The sequence below is a fragment of the Octopus sinensis genome, unplaced genomic scaffold (genome assembly GCF_006345805.1).
Source record: "Octopus sinensis unplaced genomic scaffold, ASM634580v1 Contig16549, whole genome shotgun sequence".
Lineage (NCBI taxonomy): Eukaryota > Metazoa > Mollusca > Cephalopoda > Octopoda > Octopodidae > Octopus > Octopus sinensis.
The window spans coordinates 847-9,439 of NW_021834424.1; the positions used below are offsets into that span (position 1 = coordinate 847).

General features: G+C 32.6%; 1 long non-coding RNA gene across 1 annotated transcript; it reads left to right on the forward strand.

The window, feature by feature from the left end:
- The first annotated feature begins 2,093 nt into the window (after positions 1–2,093).
- LOC118761700 lies at positions 2,094–6,456 on the forward strand. The gene is made up of 3 exons (XR_004997573.1): positions 2,094–2,231; positions 5,464–5,465; positions 6,445–6,456. It is a non-coding gene; the product is annotated as an uncharacterized LOC118761700 (long non-coding RNA).
- Positions 6,457–8,593: the final 2,137 nt, after the last annotated feature.

Here is an 8,593-nt window from a genome sequence, read left to right on the forward strand (position 1 = left end):
TGAAAAGCAACTTCACATGTGCTTCGGAGAACCTAATATACTCACTAACCTGCTCCGGGTGTCAAGAGCAGTACATAGGCCAAACAAAAAATAGTTTGCGTAAAAGAATGGCAAACGATTAATATACCTCAACTTTAGAATAAAAGAAATACACACACAAATATTACATTCCAAAGAATCCATTACAAATCAGCCCCAATCACAGCTATAATCCATAACATGCCAACTTCAAGTCATACAACACCTCACTACTTTCACCCATTCATATTCTCCCTTCTCTTTTTTCTTCTTCTTCCTCTTTTTCTTCATCATCATCATTACAAAGACTGCACTTGCCACTGCCGTTGGTGTGGAGCTTAGACTTGGCTAAGATCTGTCCAATGGATGTTGTGAACTGACCACCTTTATCTTTAAGAGGACCATATTGACTGGGTAAATTGGTCATTTCCTTTTATCCCAGTGCCTGAAGCTCCAGGTGTGGTTATTGAATCTGGCCTTGAAATTACCCTCTGTAAGGCCCGCGTATTTCTTCGTCGAAACCATGTCCTTAGTAGATATAGAGTCCATGGTGGCTTTATAAATGATGGTCTCGGATATGCAAGCTTCATTTAGCGGGCACAAATTTTTATCCTTGCATGAACAGTTGGTTTCATTTTTTGGTTTTTATGTGTTGTGTGCGAATATATTTTTAAGATTAGTAGTTGAGCTAAAACTGATTTTTAAGTTAAGTTTATTGAAGAGTTTTCTGTAACTATGGTTGACTGGAAAATGTCTATCTATCAGTGCTAAGAAATACTTACCTATATTAAAGGTGAGTAGGGGGTGTGAACCAGTTTTCCTATTCCTGTGCGTTTGCTTTCTTTTATTTATTATTGGACTAGTGGCAAGTGTATAGGTTATTTTCTCGCTAAATCCACTATCTTTTAGAGCCTTATTATATACTGGGGCAACGCTATTAAAAATGTCCCTGTGCGAGGAGAGGCTAGAAATTATTTTGCTAATGTTTTTAACCTAATTTTTAAACACTAAGGCGGGATGGTAGGAACCCACATTAACATAACTATCATTGGACTTCCTATAAGTCTATCATAGGGCTTCCTATAATGTTTATAAGTATTCTTATTTAGATCTATGGACACATCTAGGAAATTGACAACCGTTAGGTTGGTATCTGCAGTTATGCTAACAATGAAAGTTTTCATCAATTGGATAATATCCTTCCTAAACCGACCATGTGCTGGTCCATTGGTATTTGTGGTTAAGGCTAGGGCATCATCTTTGCAAATGGCGAAGTATACGCCAGGAAAAGTCTTGCCCAACATATCGAGTAGGAACAGTCCAATGAGATCGCATATGCCTGCTCCATCATATGACGCCATGCTCACATCGAAAGCACCCTCGGTAGTTTTGACCCAATCTGCATTCTCGCTGAAGCGTAAAGTCTTTCTAGTATGGAAGATTATGTCATTATCTTGTGTACTAATTTCTATAACTTCGCTTGCGTAGGTTAAGGGCTTTATCTAGCAGTTCCTTAGAGATAGAGGCATAACAATCGACAATATCGAATTGCGTGAATCTCACTTTATTCATATTCCTAATGGCTTTAAAACAGTCAATGACTTCTATACTATTGGACCATTGTACTAACATAGTAGCATTCCTGACTTTCCCATTGATTTTTCCTAACATTTCTTTACTAATAATCCCAAGTTCTGATTTAGCTGAGTTAATAAGCCTACATATAGGATTAGATAGGAAGTACTTTTTATGGTCAATAAAAATGCGTTTTTTGGAGGGAGGACCTCTATTTTTGATCTAATTTACGTTTGGCGGCGATAATGCTAGCTTCTTTATTAATTTCGTAATAGGTTTGTGGCCTAGCCTTGGTGTAATTATTGACGATGCTGTTGTGAAGAAGTTGTGAATTTGTGCTGTTTTCTACTAGGTATAAGTTCTTGGTTTTATCGGGAAAAAGTGCCCTTTTTTGGAACTCTTTATGTAATTAATATCTATTTTCAGGTTCTGTTGGAAAGAGTTAAAAGACTTAGGAACTTTTATTTTGTTCATGAGCTTCAGTAGGTCCGCTTCGAAATCTTCCAAGCCTTTGATTTTTGGAGGGAATTTCTTAGATTTAATAACATAGACTATGTTCTCTATAGTGTCCTCTTCCAAGTTGTAAAAGAAAGCTTTCCATCCCATGCGTTTAATAAGGTCTGTAATTTTCTCCAAAAGTTTCTTAGAGTATAAGATCCCTCGACGATATAGAAGAACTGAACACTTCAGATCATGTCGACATGTGGCTAAATATTTGTTACGTTTTTGTTACCCCCCGAGATTACGGATAGGACTTGCTTTTTTTTATATTGTGTCCACGTATAAGCTTTTCATCTCTCTATACTCTTTACTTATATTTCTTAAATATTTTTTATATTTTTTACATATTTACAAAGATATTGTTTTATAGGTTCATTGCTCATATATTTTTTACACATATTTTTTCTCTATTTTACATTCCACCCTGATTTTTCCTGTGCGTATATAGGCGTGTATTGGGTTTTTTGTGTGCACGTGTGGATGTGTGCGTGTGTGCGGGTATGTGCGTATATAGACCTGTATAGGAACCTTTTTTTGCGTGTGTGTGTGTGTGAGCGTGTGTGCGTGTATGTGTGAGCGTGTGTGCGTGTATGCATAATTTATTTAGGGCGAATGTGGGGGTACGCATGTGTGTGTTTCTATCGAGTGTGGACGAGCATATGCACATAGGCATATGTATGTGGATATGCGTGCGCGCATGTGTATGTATAGACATGCGCGCATACGCGTTCGCCATGAGCTTATTTACACCTTTACTTTTTATTCTTATTGCTTATTTTAAAAACATTTTTACACATTTTTCTTTATTTTGCCAGTAGCCCTGTTTATTCTTGTGCATGTGCGTATATTGAGATGTGTATGAATCTTTTTTGCGCACGTGTGTGTGTGAGCGAGCGTCTATGTATATATTTTTAGTTTTTGGTGAATGTGTAGGTGAGTATGTGTGTGTTTCAAGTTTAGGGTGGATGAGTATATACATATAGGCACATGTTCGTAGGTGTACGGGCGCGCAAGTGTATGTATGGACATGCACTCTTATGCGATTGCTTTGAACATTTTTACTCCCTTACTTTTACTCTCTCCCCTTACTTAGCGGTCATACTAATAGCTCTTTTGTCTTAATAACAGTCAACAACACAGTAATTTCCCTTTCTTTTAACGGTCATTTTCATAGCATTGTTTTCGATGGTCCGATAACTGGAGAGATGCCGCCGTGGGTTTCATTACCCTCAGATGTAACTTTACATCACTCCAATTTACTTTTAATTTGATCATGCATGGTAGAATCAAATTTATTTTCACCAAGTTCTTTATTACTACTTACTCATTTAGATAATGTTATCTTTGATCTATTTTGAGCTGAACTTTTATTCGATTCAATGTTATTAAATATGTTAAATTCGGTCGTTTTCCTATCAGCGACTTTTAAATTCTTAGCGTTTTCTTCTATTTGAATTTTTTTTATTCCGTTTGACATTGTTATGCTTTACACACACACACACCCGCGCAAGCAAACACACACACATACACACACACCCGCGCAAGCAAACACACACACATACACACACACACACACACAGACCACAACACACACACACACACACATATATATATATATATATATATATATATATATACACACACATTATATATATATACCAGAGTAAGCACATAAATGTGTAACAAAGGTGGAATAAATAGTACTCGAATACCGGAGGTAAGTATATGTTTTACTAATAAAGTTGCAAAGACATCATAAAGCCTGTTACTCGATTTTTCACGTTCCCGTCGGGTAGATTATTATATATATATTATATATATAATATATATATAGTATATAATATTATATAGATATATTATATATATATATATATATATAATCTTAATATATATACACATATATAATCTTAGTATTCATTTTGCTTGTGATAAGGCTGGTATAATTCATTATCTAGAAGTGAGGTGGATATAATTCTAGCGGCTAGAAAAACCATTATTGAATTTTATGGTAATATTGGACTAGAACAAGTAGACCTGATTTTATTTGATATTACAGTGGGATCGAGTGATTCGACACAAGTTACCGTTTTAGTTGGTCTTTATATTCTTTATTGTATACATAATGAACTTCCAGAATTAGGAGACGGATTATATGGAAACGACGCTCTTTTCACTGTATATAAATCTAATGTGATTAATTTAGAAAAGTGTAGAAAGAGTCTTTATAAATTCTTCAAGTGTCTTGATCTTTCAAAAAGTAACCCTAGTATATTCAAAAATGAATATACTAGGATTACTTTTCTGCATATTACTCTTGGTTTACATAATGAATTATACCATCCTTATCATAAGCTCAATGAATACTTAAGATATATAAATAAAAATTCTAACCAAGAAGCATAAATTCGTTCTTTAAGAATACATCTACTCGTATTTCGAGAGTTTCGGCTAATGAGGATATATTTAAATCAAAATCATACTCATTATAACCATGCATTATTGGAAGCGAGATATACAGATAAGGTTTACTATAACCAGAATCATCGTAATAATAATAAAGTTCTAGAAAATTGTAAGATTATAGATATGTTAAAAATTAATAAAAAGTATAAGAATACTAAAAATCTACTTTGAAATAATAATGAAATAATAATAATAATAATAATAATAATAATATCAATAATAAATGCCCTGATGCGGTACCAGGCACTGGCTCCCGTGGTTACTTATCTTAAATGATTGGAAGTGTTATCACGTACATTGTTTTGTCTTGGTATAAAAGATGGTCTACACCAAACCCGATTTGCTTAGCTTGCATCTCTGATCACGAACAGAACTAGTGGAGCAACATCATAGCCATATGTTAAGAGGAATTCTTTAGGGTTTGAATAATTCACCTTTAGAAACAACCCTTATTCAGGGATCTTTTGAGCGGGCTGGGTTACTCGACCTGAGGAAATTTCTAACTGGGCCCTACCTACAAGGCCATGCGCAATTTATCTTGATATGAGAATACCCTGTCGCGCAAATATGGTTGGAATGTAAGTGCCTGATGTACGAATAGTCATAATGTGTGTACTGAGCTTCGTATATTTTACCCAGGTGTCACTTTGATGGCATGCACTGCAAAATTTGTGTCTCGCTTGCTCACGGATGATCACAAACAGTCATGAGCGATTACGTACCGTAAACAGTTGGAAGCTGATCCAAACCTTTTTAGAATGTCATCACTGGTGACGAAAGCTGACCCGGAAACGAAGCAGCAATAATAATAATAACATTAATAACTAATAATAATAATGATAATAATAATAATAATAATAATAATAATAATAATAATAATAATAATAATGATAATAATAATGATAGTAGTATTAGTAGTATTAGTAGTAGTAATAGTAATAGCAATAGCAATAGCAATAGCAATAGTAATAATAATAACAATAATAATAATAATAATAATAATAATAATGTTAATAATAATAATAATAATAATATTGTCGATGTGAGAACTGTTGCTGCTCATGTATTTTAATTTAACTTAAAAAAAAAAAAAATGAACGAACTACTGAGTTTGGTTTAATGGCCTACCAATATACACTATGAGTTTCTTTGCCCTAGGAGTCGGGAAGACACTCGGCAAGAAATGGAAGAAAATTTGAAAGAAGAAAAAAAAGTAATAATAATAATAATGATAATGATAAGGATAATAATAATAATAATGATAATGATAATGATAATGATAATAATAATAATAGTAGTAGTAGTAGTAGTAGTAGTAGTAGTAGTGGTGGTAGTAAAATTAATAGTATTACTAATACTAATGCTAAAAATAATAATAATGATAATAATAATAATAATAATATAATAATAATAAAATATAATAATAATAATGATGATGATGATAATGATGATAATGATTGATGATGATGATGATAATGATAATAATAATAATATTAATAAAATAATAATAATAATAATAATAATAATGATAATAATAATGATAATGATAATGATAATGAAAATGATAATGATAATGATAATGATAATAATAACAATAACAATAACAATAACAATATATAATATAATATAAAATGAAATAATGATAATAATATAATAATAATAATAATGATGATGATGGATAATAATAATAGTAATAACATAAACAATAACAATAGCTATAACAATAACAATAACAATAACAATAACAATAACTATACTATAACAGTGGAGTATAAATAAGACATGACAGAGTTGGCCAGTATCTACACTGGCTAATAAGTCGGCATTTCAATATCAAAACTGCCGACAAGTGGTATAATCACCACCCTGAGGCTGTAACTGAAGGAGAAAATGTAACGATTCTGTGATACTTTCCAGTACATACAGACCGAACCATCAAAGCCATTAGACGGATAGTTTGTGAAAGACCAAAAACAATAATGTTTGCTTATTGATCGACATGAGCACCCCTATGATCATAATATCTCGGCGAAAGATTTTGACAAGCTCAGAAAATATAAAGACCTGCTGCTCATTGAAATTGAGAAATGTGGCATCTCAAGGCGGTTACAATACCAGTGATCGTAGGAGCACTAGGAATGATCAAGAAGGAACCGAAATTATATGAGCATGATCCCTGGCTTACATCCCTGCAAGAAGTGCAAAAGATTGTCTTAACTGGTACATCACATGTATTGAGAAGAGCATTGTCGATGTGAGAACTATTACTAACCCATGTATTTTAATTTAACTTAAAAAGAAAATTAAAAATTAAAAAAACGAACGAATTATTGAGTTTAGTTTAATGGCCTACCAATGTATACTATGAGTTTCTTTGCCCTAGGAGTCGGGAAGACACTCGGCAAGAAATGAAAGCAAATTTGAAAGAAGAAAAAGAAAATAATAATAATAATGATAATAATGATAATAATGATAATGATAATAATAATAATGATAATAATAATGATAATAATAATAACATAATAATAATAATAATGATGATGCTGATGCTTATGATGATGATGATGATGATGATGATGATAATAATAATAATAATAATAATAATAATAATAATAATAATAATAATAATAATAATAATATTAATAATATTAATAATAAAACAATACCTGTTTGTCATAGGTGCCCTGGAATGATAAAAAAGGGGCTGATTGCTACCTAACTCAGATACCAGGAAACCCCAAAATGGCAGAATTCAAAGGATAGTGCTCATGGAAACGCTCATATCCTACGCAAATACTTCTTTGTAATCTCAAGTTTTAAAACAAACATAATTTTCGTATGGTTTTGTTTGGGGTATTCACTAGTACAACACTATGTACAAAACAAGTATATGGCACCCTAGGCATAACACCAACATGAACTTCCAACTTGTTGTCTCTTGAGGTCTCTGGGTGAGACTTGGAGACATATAAGTCAAACATATAATGATAATAATAATAATATAATAATAATGATGATGATGATGATGATGATAAGAAGAAGAAAAAGAAGAAGAAGAAGATTATGATGATGAACAACAACAACAACGCCAACAACAACATCGAAAAATACCTTAGGGATGACCTGATTAAGGCTGGAGTGTGTATCAGCCGAAACGTTGTGTTAACAACCAACAAGATGAGGTCAAACATCCGTCAAATATAAATAATGTATGTTATTGATTGTTGTTAATATTCTTGATTTCTTAAAATTCTGCATAAGGATCGTTGGATTTACCTGGGATTTGTTTTCTACATGAATTTACTGGTATCTACTTGTTGGGAGCATAACCTTATTCCTTACTTGATATCTGCCAGGATTTTTTTAACCTCATTTGTTTCTTTTACACACACACGCGCGCGCGCGCGGGCACACACACACACACACACTTACACAAACACACAAATATATATATAGGACGCAGGAGTGGCTGTGTGGTAAGTAGTTTGATTACCAGCCACATGGTTTTGGGTTCAGTCCTACTGTGTGACACATTGGGCCGATCAAAGCTTTGTGAATGTATTTGGTAGATGGAAACTGAAAGAAGTGCGTCGTATATATATATATATATATATATATATATGATTGTGTGTGTGTGTGTGTGTGTGTGTGTGTGGTGTGTGTGTGTATGTATATATATATATAATATAAATAATATATAAATATATGCATATATACATACATATATGTACATACCTACATATGTATATATACATACATATATGGGTACAGGACATAAAAAAACTTTAAAAACATGAGAAATGTAAACATAAAAACAAAAACATAGAAAGGAACAAGACATACAACACAAGGAATATTCTCCTTCAGTTGTCCCTGTTTCGTCTACTCAGTGTTTCGAAGGTAAGGACAAGACGCGACTACTTGAAACAATCCTTTCCGCAAAGCCAATTAAATAAAATTTGAGATTTATTTTTTGCGGAGGGTGAAAGTGATAACAAGAACAGGACAGAGAGAACAAAACAGTAAAAACAATAAA